Below are 18,618 nucleotides of genomic sequence, written 5' to 3' on the forward strand. Positions count from 1 at the left end.
AGAAAAAGAGGAATTTTACAGAGTGCTTTTTGAGCTTTGGGGCCAGGGTTGATCATTCTTTCCTTTTTTTCCCCATGAAAAAGCAAACACACTTTATTTACAGGAGGTGAGAACCATCCATCTGTCCCCTGCTAACTTTCTCACTGTCTTTCTGAGTTATACACTAAAACTTGAGAGCTAGAAGATTTCTGGATTTCTCCCAGGACCTCAGAGAGACAGGGGAAATGAAAAATTTCAGTAGCACCTCTTAGGACCCTAGATTTAGAGCTAGAAGAGACCTTAGGGATTATCTAGTCCAACCTAGTCTCCGCCATTTTTCAGAGGTTAAGTGACCAACCCAAGGTCACTCAGGTAGTAAATAGGTGGCACAGCTGGAATTTGAACATAAGTTTTCTGACTCCAGATCCAACATACTTTCCACTGAACCTATTCAGTGACCAAAAGAAGAGGAAATTCTTTGGTGAATAGACAGAGCATCAGTTTTCTCTCTCTGTCAGTACCCTAGGAGCCACAGATATCTCCCACAACATATCATCTCCCAGGCATTTTAATCTTTTTAGAGAGAAGAGCACAGAACCAAAATGATAATAGTGCTAATAGGGTAGCAGCCAGAGGCATGCCCTTGGTAAGAGTACATTTTCCTTAATTAAAAAGTGCAGTGACCCAATTATCGCTGATAGAAGGCATGAAGGATATGAATTAGCAGCTACTGTTCAGTGTCTGAGGGACGTTATCTGAGTTACCATTCAGTGACTGAAGACTTTTGGGAACTGAGTGGGATTTGGTTTGCCACCAAGAGCTATCTAGCATATATTGAAGGTCTAGTCAGAGATGGGGAATCTGTGGCCTTCTAGGTCCTTAGATGCAGTCTTTTGACCGAGTCTGAGTTTCACAGAACAAATCCTTTTATTAAGGGGATTTGTTCTGTGAAGTTTGGATTCAGTCAAAGGACTGAGCCTGAGGACCTAGAAGGTCACATGTGTCCTTGACACCATAGATTCCCTGCCCCTGGCTAGGTAGTCTAGAGGTCAAATCCAAGGAGGATTGCTTAAACAGGTGGAAGTAACAGATACCTTAGGCCTAGGAAAGCAGATGGACAATATTCAAAGTCTATGAGAGACAGGATAAAATAGAAGGAAGACTGACCTTGCAGTCACAAGAACAGGATTTGGGTCCTGGTTCTGGCACCCACTAACATTATGTCCTTAGGCAATTTCTGAATTCTCTCTTTTTTTTATCTGTAATGTGAGGATATTGTACTAAATCACTTCCAAAGTGCTCTGGGCTCTAAAATGCTATGAATTTCACATTAGAAAATTAGTAAGACCAGGGGCCGCTAGGTGGTGCAGTGAATAGAGCACCAGCCCTGGAGTCAGGAGGACCTGAGTTCAAATTCGGCCTCAGACACATAACACAAAACTAGCTGTGTGACCTTGGGCAAGTCACTTAACCCCAATTGCCCTATCTTCCCCCCTCCAAAAAGAAAAAAAAAATCAGGAAGAAGTCAAAAGGCAAATGAATCCTGCCTTTAGTTGTAATAGGGACAGTACTGGTAAGATGAACTCTTCCATGTTCATCATTGTAAGAATTGAGGTGGGTGTTATGGTGATGACAGAGAAAGAGAAGATGGAACAAGCATTTATATAGCACATTCCAGCACCCCATCCACTATTCCATCAGGTCTCTTTCTGGTTTAGAGCAGGAATGGGGTCTTTTTTAGGTAGGTAAGTGGCCCTGGGAAGGCTAAGAGGCTGGAAAGAAAAAGTCATTCGTAGGAGATAGTAAAAAAAAAAAATCTTCATGGCTAGAGGTAAGACAAGACAGTGATCTATCCCCCTGTCCCTAGTGGCAATGAAGGGGAAAATGGCAGATTGATGTGTTGCAAGTGTTCATGTCCCAGAGTACAGATGCTGTGGTCCAACTTCCTGAAACTGGTTGCTTGGACTCTAATGAAATAAATAAGGAAAAATAAGGATTTAAAAATTATCTTTAGTATAATTATTTTAATACTTTAGGACTTGAGAAAGAAGAGGTGGCTAGGTGGCGCAGTGAATAGAGCACCGGCCCTGGAGTCAGGAGGACCTGAGTTCAAATCTGGTCTTAGACACTTAACACACACACACACACAAACTAGCCATGTGACTTTGGGCAAGTCACTTAACCCCAATTGCCCTCCAAAAAAAAAAAAGAAAAGACTTGAGAAAGAAAAGAAAAAGAATATTATTTTGTGATTCATAATTGTTCAGCCCATAATACTGAGCAAAATGTAAAACTAAATTCCACATATAAAATACTCAGGTGACCTTGAAAGTATCTACTGATGTGTACATGTCCACTGATGAAAAGAATTGGGGCAGGAGGGTCAGTGAAAACCGTTTTGTAACAAACTCAAAAGTAGAACAAAGACTTAAATTTATGGAGACTCCTATTTGCTTTGTTTCAAGTTTGTTTTCAGTCTCATGGTTGGCCCCATACAATGGGCTAACAATACAAAATTTGACAAATTTTCTAGGTATACATATTGTCTGTATTAGCAAATAAAGAGTGTTCCTCTTCTCTCTGTGTTCCTTTGAAAGGTACAAAAGTCATTTTATTTAAGACTAAATCGTTCTTTCTTCCTGCAGGTAAATGATGTAATTTAACTATGAACAAGGAGGAACTTCCTTTAGCCTCACGGACAGCTTGTCATCTGAGAAGAAACTGTCCATGAAGCAAGTGGGCAAAATCCTGACTGTCCAACACTCATTCTCTTTGCTCTCATTCCCTTCCAGTGCTCCCTAAATTGTGGTGGGGGCATCAAGGTCCGGGAGGTTCGATGTGTGAATAGCCATGACCACAGGAACCTGAGGCCATTTCACTGTCAATTACTTGAAGATAAGCCCCAGCTGAGCACTACCTGTAACATGGAGCCCTGCCTAGAGTGGAAGACAGAACCTTGGAGCCAGGTACAGTTGATGACCGTAGCCTCTTAGAAGTCACAGGGAGCTGGCAACAGCCCTTGTGAACCTAGAATTCAAGGAGGACACATAGCTAGATTTCGGATCATAGATCTAGAGCTAGAAGGTGCTTGGAAGCCATCTAGTCCAGCCCTCTTCCTAATTTTACAGATGTAGAAACTGAGGCTCAGGAATGTTAAGTAACTTGCCCAGTTTCTCAGAATGTCAGAGGTGGGATTTGAAACCAGGTCCTCTGACTCCAGTAGTCATAGTATACTATCTCCTTTATGATGACATGCCTTTTATGGGAAAAGTAAAAATGGACCTGAATTTCCCTGTGTGCTTATAATGAGTATGGATATGTCACACCTTGTACTTGAATGCTTGCTTAGGACTTAAAGTTTTATTAACGTATTCTAGGCACCATGCTAGGCACTAGGGTACAAATGTTCAGTTATTTCAGTCATGTCTGACTCTTCATGATACCATTTAAGGATTTCTTGGCAAAGATTGGAATGGTTTGCCAATTTCTTCTCCAACTCATTTTACAGATGAGGAACTGAGACAAAGAAGGTTAAGTGACTTGCCCAGGGTCACATAGCTAATAAGTGTCTGAAGCTGGATTTGAACTCATGAAGATGAGTCTTCTTGACTTCATACCCAGCATTCTATCAATTGTACCATCTAACTGCCCAAGGTACAGATATAACATGAAAAGTCCTCTTTTCTTAAGAAACTTATATTCTTTTTTTTTTTTAAGCAATTGGGGTTAAGTAACCTGCTCAAGGTTACATGGCCAGTTATTTCTGGGTGTGGTGCGAGGTATCAGAGCCTGGATTTGATCCCAGGTCATCCCAACTCTGGGACTGGTGCTCTTACTCACTGAGCCACCTGGCCGCCCCAAGAAACTTATATTCTAATAAGGGTGGACACTCTGATGGCTGGAGTAAGGAGCTTTGGTCTAGGCAGTGACAGGATTGTGAGTGGAACCAAAGGGCAGCAGGATGTCATGACCCTTCCAGTAGCAATGGAAGTATTGATTTGCTTAGTGTTCCCAGGTCAAGAGGTAAAAAGGAGGGAAGGATGATGGGAGGGGCGTACGTGTAGGATCAGGAGAGTTTGCAAGATACCTACACTGTATAGACCTGGCTTTGGTTGATGGTGATGTGATATGTGAAGCAAGTTCAAAGGTTGGCTAGATAAAGTAGATCAAGGTAAGATTTTACTCAACCATCAATTAAGACTTATATTTATTTCTATTGGAGAGATCTGAAACTTGAGGGCCAGTGGGCCATCTAGGAGACTAGAATCGGGGAACTTCTGATTTCTAATAATCCAGTGGGATAACCAGGAAGGAATAGTCCATAGAAAAAGACCCATTAAGAAAAATAGGAGAACATGGTATTCATTGGAAAGTCATAGATAGGAAGAACTGAAATAGGCTCTTAATGCTGTTGTGTGGCCATGGTTCAGATTTACTTTCTTATTCAATAGCAGAATTCCAGGGAACTTCCAAATCACCTCATTGCCAAATATCTATTGCCTCCCTCTTTCCTCCCCAACCCCTTCCTCACCCCCTGATGAGCTATCATGGAGTGCCCCATCCATGTTGTCATGGTAAGGACCATGATATTTGTGCTAAATGTTTTGTTTTGATTTTCTTTCCAGCTAAGTGGATCATTGAGCTATAAAAATGATTGCAACCTCTTTGCTAATGATCAAGGTACAATTTGATCCTTGTTCTCTTTACCTGAGAAGCACCCTTGATGGATTGGTTGTACTCTATAGCTAAGTGTGATGATCTGTTCTAAATGCCATAGGTTTCTAGGTTATTTAGTGTTTGGGGAGGATAATGATCCTTGTGGTCAAAATGATCTTCCTACCAAACAACAGGTCTGACTGAACTCAGAGGGCTCCCTATCACCTCCATGATCAAATATAAAATGTACTGTTTTATGTCCAAAGTCTTTCATGACCTGATCCTTCCCCCAGCCTTTCCAGTCTTCTTATACCTTACTCCACACAACCCCACCCCAGTACTCCAAAACCCAGTGCCTGTGGTTTTCTTGCTCTTTGTCACCCTTTGTTACACTTTGACACTCCATCTCTTGACATTTTCATTAACTATTTCCCATGCCTAGAATTCTCTCCCTTCTCATCTCCCTCTCCTGGCTTCCTTCAAGTCCTAGCGAAAATCCCATCTTTTACCAAAAAAAAAAAAAAAACCTCCTCCATAACGGTTGTGCCTTCCCTTTGTTGATTATTTCCAATTTATCCTATAAATGGCTTATTTGTACGTAGTTGTTTGCATATTGTCTTTCCCGTTAGATGGTGAGCTCCTCGAGATCAAGAATTGTGTTTTGTATCGCCAGCACTTAACATAGTGCCTCATTCATAAAAGACACTTAATAAATGGTCCTTGACTGACTGACTGTAATATTTATCTCACAGAGTTGTTATGAGGCACAAAAACATATGAAAAACATTTCTAAATCTTAAGGTACTGTATAAATAATGTTGCATAAATAAGAATAGCTTTTGGCTATTCCTATGTTGCTAGCAGCCTTATTCATTTATCTGGGACTCCTCATTTTAGCCATGTGATAGGCCTACCTCCTTTTCTGATCACAACTTTCCTTGGTGATATTTTTAGACCATTTCTTTTAAGCCTCCTTATGTCTACCATACATCTTGTTTCATTGGGTCACCTAAAATTTTTATTCTTTGGATTGTGCTGTTCTATGATTCAAAATCAGATAAGACTTCCAGGTCACATGAGCAGGAAAATGGCAATCTAGACATTTTCTCTGATCCCTATGACCTCTCAAACTTTTCTAAAAACAGAAGTTACAATAAAAATAAAGCAACTTCTGATGTCTCCATGGTCTAGGACTCCCAGAATTAAAAAAAAAAAGCAGGAACTGACACTCACTGCCCTTGAGCACCCCTTCCCTCACCTGCCACACTATTGATGGTGAGGCTACACTAACAGACCCACGACCATGACACATCAAAACCCACTCCTATATTCTAGTCCCCATTCCCTCTTTCCAGTACTGTGAAAATCTCAGCTCCAGGCTGTGGAAATCTGCTTGAGCTTCAACAGTCAACTTGGCTATAGCCATTCAGAAGTAAAAGCCTGCCAGAGACTGAAATCTGGAAACACCAGTGCAGCAAAGGTCTGAACTGCTGGTGCTGATCCAGAGACCTGAAGAAAAGAAGGAGTGAGACAGACCACTAGAATGGAACCCTATGCATGTTGGGGGGAGGGGAGAGAAGGGATATAGCACTCCACCAAACCTGAGGGAAAGAGCTGAAGTCATTTCTGATCACCCACCATAAGTCATTTGAAACAGATACCTAGGCTAGTGAAACATGAATCACTCAATGTGGTAGGAGGCTAAGATGCTATGAGATCCAACCCACAAGGAAATCACAAGAGGGGAGGGAGTCAGGAAGTAAATGATAAGGTAAATGAGGAGAAAAAAGACTAAAAGGTACCAAAGATTCAGAAAGAAGAAAACTCAAAGACCTTGAACATACATACATACATAAATGAATGAATGAATAAATAAATAAATGAATGAATAAATAAATGAATGAATGAATAAATAAATAAACAGGAAAAAACAGTAACAACAGGAAATATGAGCCCCAGATCTAGTCAATTAATTCAGGGATTATAAATAAATACATCAAAACAAAGGAAAATGATCCAACATTTAATGAGACGTAAAACCCTGTGGAGTTTGAGAAGATTGTGGAAAAACCATTTTGAAAAGCAATTTGGAATTATGCAAATAAAGTAAATAAAATGTCCATACTTTTTGAACCAGAGACTCTATTACTGAGCTTATACCCCCCAAAAGTCATTAATAAGGAAAATATTCCAAAATATTTTAGTGGCACTTTTTGTGATAGCTTAGAATTGAAAACAAAATAGATGTCTATCAGTTGGGGGATGGCTAAACAAATTGTGATAATATGAATGTAATGGAATATTATTGTATACTAAGAAATAATATGTGTAATGAATATATAAAAGCATGGAAGGATCTACATGAATTGATACATAGTCAAGTAAGCAAAGCTCAAAAAAGTATATATGTGTATGCATGCATACACACAGTAACTATAGCAATGTAAATGAAAATAATAAATACACACCAAAAAATCAAAAGTAAAAATAACAATATCATAAAAATCAAGTGGTACTCAAATGAAGAGATATGAGAAGACACCCATAACCTACCCCTCCTTAGGAGGTGGAAGGTCCACAGATATTATACATTGCACATGTTTTCCAACTTTTTCAAAGTATTGATCAGTAATGCTGATTTTTTTCCTCTCCAAAAATTATTATTTTTCATATGAGATGGCTTATTAGGAGGGGGGAAGGACACATGGGATACTATGGTAATGTAAGAAACAGAAGATATCCATAAAATTTAAAAAAAAATAAAATCACATAGCATCACTTAACGAATATTGGTGTTTTATGTCAGGGAGAGGCTTGGGATCATTCAAAGGGCTGCCCAATTTTCCAAATACAATCTATTCTACGGTCTTTATTCTCTCCTGTGATCAGCTTATTGTTCATTTGCAGAACCTATCTTCCAAATATATACGCATGGATTAATGGTTGGCTGCTCAAAGAATCAACAACCATTATGTTCTAAGCACTCACCTAAGTATCTGGAATACAAAGGCAAAAGTGAGACAGTTTCTATCCTCAAAGAACATATATTCTATTGAATGAGGAGGGTTTACAACATGGTTACAGATAAGCAGATGCAGTCTGGATACAAACAAGTACACAGTAACTGGAGGAAAGCTTAACAACTAGGAGAATCAGGGGAGTCTTTTTATAGAAAGTGGCAAATGATCTGAGCCTTGAAAGGACCTGGAAGTTCCAGGTGGCAGAGATAAGTTGGGAGAATCCTATGGGCATGAGGAATAACCCATTCAAAGAGAAGGAATTTCATGATACAGATGCATATTATTAGCTGAACAATAGGTATTCTTCATCCATTTGATTTTTCCTGTGTGCATTGCTAAGCTAATCTCTTTTGAGTAGCTCTCCTGAAGAGCATTATAGAATATGGAACAATCATCAAAATATCATCCATAAAATCACAACTTGGAACTGAAGAATTTGAAGTCCTTGATCTAGGGAATGGTCAATAGTACACATCACCCACTTGGAAGAACCATTCTTCTTTTAAATTTCTTTGCTCTCCTCAGAAAGCCATTTCTCAGCTGCCTTCAGAATCCTGAAGCACTGATAGTCTTTTTTTTTTAAGCAAACAGTAACTTTAAGTCTGGGATCTGCAAACCTTCCCAGGCTTGATCAGTTGGCTGAATGCTTAGGCAGAATTATACTCTTCGAGTGAAAAGAAGTACCCTTAACCCAAGGAACTGCAGAGCCATTCAGATAAACTCTTCGGATTTTGAATAGTTTCCCTCTCCCCCCACTTTTCTCCTGTGGTTTCCTTATTTTCTGATTCTCCAACTTTTCTCCAAAATATCTAATAGCTTCTCCCTTCCAATTCTCTGGCTTCTTGATGTCTCTTGCCTTAAAAAGGACTTCCTCATATATAGTGAGCCATACTCTAGCGTAGGTTAAGAAACCCCAAATCTACATTCTGTTAAATGTGGCACAAATAGTCAATATGCTGTGGTCCAGTAATCCCTAAACAGCTATTTGATTCTGTTTCCCAGTAATAAACTTAACATTTGAAAACAGTTATAAAAAGTCATATGCAAATTAGCTTCTGGGAAACACTCTCAGCAGCATTTCTGCTGTCATTCAGTATTTTGCTTTTGGGGGAAAGGGACTGCTTTTCTTTCAAGTTCTCTCTGAATCATGTCTTTCTTCTCGAGCTGCTTTTCTCTTGTGTTTTTCACACAAATATTCTTTTTCTGTCCCTTTCAGCAAATAAAGGAGGGGCACTTCATTGCATTAATGCTTTACCAGGAGCTGCCATGAAAGAGAGCTTTTAAGGCTGCATTCTGCTCTAGTCTGCTTTTTAAATTAGCAAATAATAAACATAGCAAAATTTTATAGTCTCTATACCTTTCAGCCAATCATGTAAAGATGGTACTTGTTCTAGCTTGTGGATTGTGAGAAGTGAAGCATTCCCTTCTTATCTTTTCAACAAGCATATTCCACAACATACATGAATTATTCTTATGAAAAATTTCATAGAAATAAGAAAGTAAGCATTTTGGTCAGCAGTTACTAATGTCCTCTTGATCATCTTTTGGAGGCAATAATGCCATCCATCATTTTCCTCCATCTTTGGGGGATCTTGGAAATTGATTCTTTAGAGCTTTCAAAGTTGTATCATCTCCCTCGTGAATTCCTTGATGGGCACTTAATATGAACCAGCTGCTCTTTTCAATTTCATCATCTTAAGCATTTCTCAATTTCCTCCTGTCACAGACTGAGGGATTATTCAACTATTATCAGTGATGAAAATAGATCACTGTAGAAATGCTGGCAAAGCTGTTTAATTTTTGTTGCTCTTTTTTGGCTGTTCTTCCAGTTTTGTCCATACTTTTATGGGTCTCGTGATAAGCTTTCAATCGATTTTCACCATTCTTCTGTTTTGTAAAGTGATTTTGCTATGCATCCTCCTTCATAATACTTTATAAATAACTTTATATTCTGAAAGAGTGGTGCTCTTAGCTGTCATATTTTTCAGTAGGGGAAGGGATCAGTATTTTCTGTCTGAGAGTTTTGAGGGTCTTTTGGGTCTTTTCTTTGTGATGATTATATCATATTGGTTAAACTACTGGAGAAAAAAGATAATAAGTGCCATTGTTTTTTTCAAGTAGAAAATAGTCTATTTCTAGGAAGAATGTTGACTAAATGAGTAAGAAATAGCCATCTGATCTCCAGATAAAGTCTGGTACAGGATTTCAAAAATAGTTGTTTAGTGGTTGTTTTTTGTCTTGAAATATTAATTTATCATAATTTCCTTGTGGATGTAGTGTACATAGCATAAGTACATTATGATGATATTGCTGATAACTGTCTATTTTCATTATTTTACACTTAATTGCTTTTTTGGTAAATTCTTTGCCTCTTCCACAGTCTTATAAAAATAAAATGAAATATAAGATTGTTCAAGTGGTCAAAAATTTCACATAAATTTTTGTGTTTCTGAAATCCCACTTGTTTTATTAATTTATTTTATGAGTTTTAGAGACAATATATCAGTTACCTGAATCTCTCTTAACTGTATTACCCATAATGTGGACAAGTTTATTACTGAAAGTCTATCTAGTGGGGTATCTGTCACCTCCTGTGTAGGGTTGAGGGGAAGAGGAAGTTCCCATCTTGGTAGAAGATGAAATAAAGATTGTGTTGCCAGTTGGGCTGTTTCTGTTGGGCTGTCAGATCTAGTCTGAATGAAAACACATTAATTTTAAATTTTTACTTCTTCTCACTTGTACTTTATTTATGCCTTACTCAAATAATAAGTGCTATTTTCTGTGCTAAACAGTTTTTTTTTTAACTTTCTGACCAAGTATTCTTATCCCAATTAGAGTTTTAACCAGCATGTTGTGAGCAATGCTTTGTGTCAAGGCAATAATATCTGGCAGAAGGGGTTGTGCTTTTTCACTGAGAGGGTACTGTGACAGCATTATTATTACATGATAACAAAAATATCTACATTTTGCCTCTTTGTTCTCTGATGACTCATACCAACACATGGTAAAAACCACCCCTGGGCTACACAGTGCCCCACAGATTCATTATGACATCCCTCTTGTAGGGTCTTACCTTCTTCCTCAACACCATGGAACAAGAGTCAGACCACCCTATCTCCGCAAAAGTTGGACCCAATGTAAGATTATCTGCTCTACAGTCTCACCCCACCCAATTGTTTTGCCCCTGGTGAAAATATTCTTAGTTATGATTCTGCCTAGATATATTGTTCCTATACTATTGACTATTTGTTTTTCTTTCCCCTAAACCCTTCCTTCCCTTACCTTTGAAAGTTATTTTCTGAATCACACTTTGCTTTCTAGTCGTATCATTGGTGCTCAGTGACTAGTAATCACTATGAGTGGTTTAGTAAGGATACAACCCCCTGGGAAACTGTAGGCACATGACATTTGACCCAAGTATCCCCAAGGTAAAGCAGTATAAACCTATATAGTACAACATAGAATCACACAAATGACTATAAAATGCAATTTCTATGTGCCCAGAATTCTGTCCAGGTGTCTTCTTTTCTAATTCTGTTCCATTTTCTACTTTATACTCTCCAGTGTTCCAAATCCTGTGGAGGTGGCACTCAGAAGAGGTTGGTGCATTGCCCAGGAGACTATTGTGATTGGCAGATGAGACCTGACTCAACTAGGCATTGTAACGAGCATTCTTGTTCCCACTGGGTGAAAGGGACATGGAATTTGGTAAGATTAGATATGTTCTTTTTCTTTTTCCCACAGCAGCCTACATTTTTATTGTTGTTTACATCCAATCAATCAGTAGGTAAGCATTTGTTAAGTATTTTTTATGTACCAAATGCATGTACCTATGCAAGTACAAACAGAATAAGTACAAAATAAATACAAAGAAGTTAGGAGAAAAGATATTAATGACAAGGTGGGGAAAAGGAAAAGCGGAAAAGCCTTGTGTAAGAGGTTATGCTGGAGTTGATTCAGTGAGGAAGAGATGAGAGAGTACAATTCAGATGTGGCTAGAGTAAAGTCACAGAGATTAAGAATGGCATACCATGTGTAAATAACGTAGCAAACGTCAGTTTGACTGGACCAAAGAACATGGAAAGAGGAGTAGTGTATGGAACTGTAAAAGCCAGGCGGCTAAGGTCTTTAAAAGACAAATAGAAGAGTTCATATTTTATCCTAGAAGCAACAGGGAGTTTACTGGTAGGGAGGTTATGGGGTCAGATCTTCACTTAAGGGAGATCATTAGCCTATCCTACTAGCTTAGTGTGGATATATGTGTATGACATGACTGCCTGTGATATAGGTAAGGTACTTTTTTATTATTCTATTTTATAGATGCAGAACTTAAGACGTAGAGAGGTTAAGGGATTGTCCAGGCAGCAAGCACAAGCCAAGATAAAATCCAGGCCTTATGACTTCAGATAGGGCACCAATCAGTTCCTTAGTCACATTCTTTCTCCTCTCTTTTTCTACTTTCTTCTTCTTCCTATCTCCTCTTCTTTTCCTTCACCAAATATTAAATATTTGCTATGTAAAAGGCACTGTGCTAGGTCTCGAGGAGTGAGAGATGTACAAAAAAGACACAGACCCTGCCATCCAAGAGCTCACAGTTTCAAGGAGCAAACAAATGGTAAAGGTGGAAAAGACAAATGCTCAGAAAACAAAGACATAGAGGAGAATGAGCTAGGTCCAAAGTGCTATGACGGAAAAGGAGGATTGATTTCTTTTTCTCATTTCTAAGGTCTCTCTCTCTCTCTCTCTCTCTCTCTCTCTGTCTCTCTGTCTCTCTGTCTCTCTCTCTCTCTCTCTCTCTCTCTCTCTCTCTCTCACACACACACACACACACACACACACACACATACATATACACACACTCATAGACATATACCCACACTCATACACATACACACACACACATTGCTATGAATGACTTGTATATTAGAACCTTTCTTTTTTCTTTGAGCCCCATGGGGTAAATAGGTCAACCTCTTCATTTTACAGATAAAGAAACTGAGGCCACAGGGTGGTTAGGTGGCACCCATGAATAAAGCACTGGCCCTGGAATCAAGAGGACCTGAGTTCAAATCCAGCCTCATACACTTAACATTTACTAGCTGTGTGACCTTGGGCAAGTCACTTAACCCTAATTGCCCTACCTTCACCCCTCCAAAAAAAAAAAAAAAGAAAATGAGGCCTAGGGCAGCTAAAGGACTTGTATCTAAGTTCACACATTAGTCAGCAAAGCCAGGATCTCAACTGAAATCCAGTATGCTTTTCACCATACTATGAGGAAGGGAGGGAAGGGTGACCACTTAGTACATAGCTGCAGCAGAACCAGAGTTTGTACAACCAAAGGGACCATAACAATGATAAGATGTGTTTTCCTATTTTAAAAAATTAATTCTCTAACTTGCACCAAGTTAGCATCATAGAAGGAAGAGAAGAAAAGACAATGCTAATTATTCCCCAAAGTTCATAGTACCTTAGATTTGCCTACTGCCATGCATGCATTTCATCAGCTTCACATGTAAATACTTGGTTGACTTAATCAAGGTCATCTTGGTTTCTGACTGCTTTCTCTATTTCTCCATTGTACACCCCCAGAACAGTGTCTCACATGGACAACAAAAAGCTAAAAACTCCTCCAGGGTTTGTTTTTTAACATTACTTTGTTATTCATCGCTTTTAGGATATCTTAGATTATCTACCCCTGGTACAAATTTTATTGATTCTCCCTTAAAAGTTCAGTAAGTCTAAAAGGCATACTCCTTCATTTAGCATCTGTGTTCCACTGGGCTGTTCTTGATTATGTTGCAACCGAAAAAGAGGCAGACACCATCGTGGAAAGAATGTTGAATTTGGGGTCAAAGGATCTGAATTCAAGTACTAACCCTGCCACTTAGCACATGTCTGAGCTCAGGCAAGTTGCTTAACCCCTGCATGCCTCAGTTTCTTTAGCTGTAAAAATAAAAGGTTTGGATTAGATGGCCTCTGAGGTCTTCTTCTAGTTTTAGAGTCATTATACTTCAGATAAGAATCAATAGAAACTTCTTTATCAACTTTCCCAACCCCTGTATAAAAATGCATAAAAGGCATGCATCAGGCTGAGTGGAGAGTATGTAGATGTCATCACTAAAATGACATTTCATAAGGGTCACAAAGGATCACGCTATCTGCCCAGCCTTCAGAGGGTTGAAAAGTAGGCCTTATTTAGACACTATTATCCCATAAAGTCTTTTTTTTTAAAGCAATCGGGGTTAAGTAACTTGCTCAAGGTTACACGGCCAGTTATTTCTGGGTGTGGTGCTGAGTATCTGAGCCCAGATTTGATCCAGGTCATCCCGACACTGGAGACGGTGCTCTTACTCACTGAGCCACCTGGCTGCCCCTAAGCAATTGGGGTTAAGTAACTTGCTCAAGGTTACACAGCCAGGTGTTTCTGGGTGGGTGCTATGTGTCTGAGCCCGGGATTCAATCTCCAGGTCATCTCAACACTGGAGCCGATGCTTTTACTCACTGTGCTACCTGGCTGCCCCTCCATAAACTCTTAAGAGCTGAAGATAAAGATTTTCAAGTTCCCTTGTAATTCCCTAAGAACCTGGTCTGTATCATTTAAATTCTCTCTCCTTTCTTAAGGGAGAGCAAAGCCGATGATGCTGATATATTACTGGTAATAGCAGAAAAGCAATATAGAGCATTTCTGGCTTTTAGCGATCAGTGGAAAAGGATGTTTAGAAACACACTTATTTACCTGAAGAAAAGCAATCTACTCCCTTCTCATTAATAGCCACAGGTCCTATGTTTTGGTGTAACCCTATCTCTGATTGGATTATAGAGTTTGTTTTGTGAATTTGTTTTATTGTTGTGGATGCAGTATTTTTGTTTCTTTACAGTGAAAGAAGCTCAGAACACTTAAAGCTAGCTTGGTTAAATTTGAAAAGTGTTAAATGTGGAAGAGGAATAGAGAGATTTTGTGTTTGCTTAAGGCTTCCATGGTTAATTAGATAGACTAGAATCCAGGTTTCTAATCCTCTGAAAGAAGACATACAGTCTATGTGGCCTTGTGATTTCAGATCCTAGGCAATAGAAGTTCTCCTTAGAGGCAGAAAAGCAAGAATAAAATCAATTAGCAGCTGTTCACTGAATATTTACTTGCCACATACTTGGTACTGTGCTCAGTCCTGTGGGAGATTAAGTCATGTATCAGACATAGTCCTTATTCCAAGATTTGTGGGGAAAACAAGACTAATATTTACAATATTTGAGAGTAAGAGAATACATGCTAAATGTTGGCTTTGATAATTTAACAATCTGCAGTTTCAATTGTGAATTTACTCCTTCCACCTATAGATTGAATGCTCCACACCTTGCAGATATTTCAAGTAATAGCTCCACTTTTATGTAGCATTTTAAGATTTGCAAAGTTCTTGCAGGACAAGCAAGTCTGAAAGAGTTAAGCCATCTGCAGCGATCACCCATGATTCCAGAGGACCCGATTATAAAGCATTCCATCCATCTGATAGAGACACAATAGGCTCAGGGTGCAGAATAAGACGTGTTTTCTTTTTGGGGACGTGGCCAATTCAGAAATTTGTTTTACTTGGTTTTTCATGTTTGTAACATGAGTTTTGGTTTGCTTTTTCTTTCTTTGTTTCTCCCCCAAAGAGAGAGAGAGAGAGAGAGAGAGAGAGAATATAATTTTTTAACTGGAAAAATTTTAACTAAATTAAAATTGAGAATCAAGTGCATAAAATACTTGGGTGCAAAGATGCAAAGATCAATACACAATACACAAAACGTTTCTGGGTCTTGGCTCACAGAGCCTAGACCTGCTGGAGAGCTAGTGAGTTCTGCCTTATATGGGACCATCATGGGGTGTGGCTAATCATCCCTCAATCAAGGAAAAAATATTCATACTTCCTAAAAAGAAGAAAATTAGTTTAGCATTTGTTACTCTCCTTACTTCCTATAGTTATAACTGGAGGAGAATCAATTGATCAGCTGCCATCTCTCCCCACACACATACTCACTGGAATCCTTTGAGATAGATGCTATTATATATTGTATGCAAAGGACTTTGCAAACTTTAAAAGTCTCTATGTTAGTTATTGCTGTTGTTATTTTATAAATGAGGAAACTGAGACTCAGAAAGGTTAGGAAGATTGTCCAAGGTCACACAGTAAGTATCTGAGGTAGGATTCAAACCAGAGTCTCTTTGATTCCAAGCCTGGTGTTGTACTAGACAGACTGCTGAACTTGGGGTGAAGATCTGGATGAAGTAAAGAGGGGAAAGGAAGAAGAAAAGGGGAGAAGAAAAATGGAGAAGAATGGGAAGGAAAGGAAGAAGGAGGAAAAAGAGAGGGGAACAGCTATATTGAGAGAGGAAGGTAACAGAAGCTGTCAGCAAGAGAAAACTCAAAAGCTGCTGAGGCAGACATAGAGACATGGAACTTGAGTACAGAAAGGAGCCTTAGAAATCCCAAGGCTCATCCTTTTGGTGGCATAAATTCCATCTTCAACATCTCTGATGAGTTTTTCAAGTTGAGAAATGTTTTAAGATAAGATATAAGGAAGAGACTCAGTCAATCATCCAACAACCAGTTATTAAACCTCTACCACATGCCAGACATCGTGCTAGACACCGGGAATACAGATATAATAACACAGGAACTCCTCATCTCAAAGAACTTGTATCCTATTAAGAGAGATGTGTGTGCACATGTATGTGTATGCGTGCACACACAGAAAGAATATAAACAAAATAAATACATAAAAAACAAGCTAATTTAAGGGAAGAGGAATCAGGAAAAATCTTGTGTAAGAGGAAATTGGAAACTCCAAGAGGCTAAGGTGGTAAAGGAATGCATTCAAGAGAGGAATGGGGGCAGTCTGTGGAAAGGCAGACAGATAGAAAGGCATATTATGAGTGGGGGGGCAGCAAAGAGGCAAGTTTGGCTGGACCATATGATTTATGAAGTGTATGATTAGGTTGGAAGCATAGGTTGGGGTCAAAATATTTATGGCCATAAATTCCAGAATGAGGAGGTTATATTTTACCTTAGAAGTCATAGGAAGTCCCTGTGTCTTTTGGAGCAATGAAGTGACATGATCAATTTGTGTTATAGATTGTCATGGGGAGAGACTTGAGACTGAGAAGGGGGCAGATGCAAGAAATGTGGTTGAGGCAGAAACCACCAATTGCTGGCAGATGATTGGAATGGGGTGGGGAAGGGGCTTGTGAGGGAGAGGGAAAAGTAGAGAATGACATTCAGGGTGTTCTTAACTTAATGACTAGAAAGATGGTGGTGCCCTGTCACTGAAGGAAATTCAAAAGAGGATGGAGTTCGGGAGGAGTCAGATGAGGAGTTCTATTTTGGACATCCAGTTTGCAATGTCCAGTATACACACATACATACACACACACGACATTCCACATACACATTTCATATACACATTATATATGTATACTCACAGTCCTGTGCATCGAGATGATATTCAAGTTCATAGCTGCTGATGAAGTCACCAAGAGAGAATGCAGAGTGAGAAGAGAAGAGTTCCTGGGAAAGAATGTTGGAGTGTATGCAGAATTAAAGAACAGGGTATAGATGATGATCCAGCAGAGGAGACTGAGAAGCAGTCGTCAAGGGGCAGGGAGAGATGCTAGAGAGAGAAGCATTAAGAACAAACCTCAGAAGAGAAAGTATCCAGGAGCAGAGAAGGTAGTCAAGAATGCTGATGACTGCAGAGAGGTGAGGAAGGATTAAGACGGAGAAAAATCATCAAATTTGGTGATTAGGAGCTGATCGGTAACTTTGGATAGAGCAAATTTCAATTCAGTAATGAGGTTGAAAGCCAGATTGCAAATGGTTGAGTTAAGTGGCAGTAAGTATAGGTAAGTATTTTCCCTAGGAGCTGTGAAAGGGAGGAGAGAGAGAATGGTAGCTTTAAGGGATTTCTGGATCAAATGAGAAAGGGGTTTTTAAGGATGAGGAGAACTGAGAATCTTTATAGACAACAGAAAAGGAAGCAGCAAATAGGGAAAGATGGGAAAAGATAATTGTGGGGATAATCTCCTGAAGGAGATGTGATAGGATCAGATAAATAATTTGTAGAAAGGGATCATTCTTGGCAAGGAGATGGGTTGCTTCTTTATCAGAGACTGAAGGAAAGGAAGAGAGAATGGAGATGATGGGAAGGGATTTTGACGTGTAGATAAAGGGAGAAGAGGGAACTTAAGAGCACATGGCCTCATTTTCTTCAGGAGAATATGTGAAGATAGAAGGAAGGGGTAGTGTGTCTTGAGGAGAGAATATTTGGAGCAGACAAATCAATTAGAAATGAATAAAAGAATTGCTTGGCTGCATTGAGGGCCCAGGTAAGATTATATATAACATAAATACACAAGCCATATGGAATGGCCTCAGGCAGCTTAGAAAATTGCTCCAGTTGTCATTCTGGAGTGATAATATTTGTAAAATGCTGTATAAATACCAGCCATTATGTTAGTATTTTTACTTCATTGATTTTCAAAAATGATTCTGGTCCTTGTGTCTTTTCTTTACTCAACAATCATAGTGTAGATGTTTTAAATGTATTCTAGTCACCCTAAGTTGGATGATTCCATAATTATTTCTTTGCCAGAATGCCGGCTAAGCTCCTTATCTCTTTCAGTGTACCGTTTCCTGTGGTGGTGGCATTCAGCAAAGAACTGTTCAGTGTATCAACCCAGAGAGCAATAAAACAGAAGACCCCAGCCTGTGTGAGTACACCCCCAAACCTCTGGAGTCACAGACGTGCAATGAACAAGAATGCAGGAAAAACACAGGTAAGGTGGATGAATTTACTGAATAGGTATGAATGAATTTTTCACAAATACCCAGCTCCATAGGACTGGGCTTGTTGTGATTGTTCTTATTTCCTATTTTTTTAGTATTACAAAACCAATTCATGATACAAACAAAAACCTGAAAACCTTGGC

The 18,618-nt window shown here is 39.1% G+C and overlaps 1 long non-coding RNA gene across 1 annotated transcript; it reads left to right on the top strand.

The window, feature by feature from the left end:
• Window positions 1–2,539: 2,539 nt before the first annotated feature.
• LOC138176948 (uncharacterized) lies at window positions 2,540–18,459 on the top strand. The gene is made up of 3 exons (XR_011172409.1): window positions 2,540–2,945; window positions 11,220–11,363; window positions 18,312–18,459. It is a non-coding gene; the product is annotated as an uncharacterized lncRNA (long non-coding RNA).
• The last annotated feature ends 159 nt before the right edge of the window (window positions 18,460–18,618 follow it).

This window comes from Petaurus breviceps, unplaced genomic scaffold (genome assembly GCF_028583685.1).
Source record: "Petaurus breviceps papuanus isolate PSGF00001 unplaced genomic scaffold, PetGlider_PUasm1.0 90308, whole genome shotgun sequence".
Taxonomy (NCBI): Eukaryota; Metazoa; Chordata; class Mammalia; order Diprotodontia; family Petauridae; genus Petaurus; species Petaurus breviceps.